This window comes from Limulus polyphemus, unplaced genomic scaffold, assembly GCF_000517525.1.
Source record: "Limulus polyphemus unplaced genomic scaffold, Limulus_polyphemus-2.1.2 Scaffold442, whole genome shotgun sequence".
NCBI classification, from domain to species: domain Eukaryota; kingdom Metazoa; phylum Arthropoda; class Merostomata; order Xiphosura; family Limulidae; genus Limulus; species Limulus polyphemus.
Window position 1 is genome coordinate 45,142 of NW_013666052.1, and position 832 is coordinate 45,973.

The 832-nt window shown below is 32.9% G+C and overlaps 1 protein-coding gene across 1 annotated transcript in view; it reads left to right on the forward strand.

The window, feature by feature from the left end:
* LOC106458309 (papilin-like) overlaps positions 1-832 on the forward strand; it is a 77,993-nt gene that overhangs the window by 41,183 nt on the left and 35,978 nt on the right. The gene's annotated exons all lie outside the window — the stretch shown is intronic.

An 832-nucleotide genomic window follows, 5' to 3' on the forward strand; every position in this document is an offset into this window, starting at 1 on the left:
AATTCTGATATATGACGTTACACTACAACTTTGTATCAGCTGTAGTTGTCACGTTAATTGTTGATTTGCATATTCAAAATCCTCTTAATATAACGTACTCAACTGTTTAATATAACTTTCTCAACCAGTTTACACCTGTTGGATCGCATCCAAGAATTTCATATTAATTACCAAAGGGCGCCAAGTAAGCTCATTATACTCTAACTTAGGAACCGATAACCATAGATTATCTGGTTATTAAGCACCATTTCTTGGGCAACTAATAAAAAAATTAAGAAATTTTTGGAATTTTCAAAGAATTATAAACGTTTAAATTTTTATCATGGCATCTTCATAGCTAGCTTTGACATTAGATCATTATAAGATAACTTACAAATAGCTTTCTGTAGTGAATTAATTTGTGCTTCTTCCGATGCTCTGAATTAGTTAACAAAATGTATTTATTTTCAACACTAATCTCTTTTGCTACAAAAATAGTTAAATTTTAATTTCAAGATGAAGACTGTGACCAGATTCATGGCTTTAAAGCTGTCATGAAATAACAAATAAAATATAAATTACTATATCAATACCACATAATTCCAATTTAATTTATCAAGCTTACTAACTAAACTGTATTTGGGTCTAAAACTATCATATCCAATCATCATCTTGTCTTACTTCTACTTTTCGAGCTTCGAAAGAAAAAGACTGTTATTTAGCCCATAAAATCTTACGATTGTTTATAAACACGTAGCCCGGCATGTCCAGGTGGTTAGGGCACTCGACTCGCAACTTGAGGGTCGCGGGTTCGAATCCTCGTCCCACCAACATGCTCGCCCTTTCAGCCGTG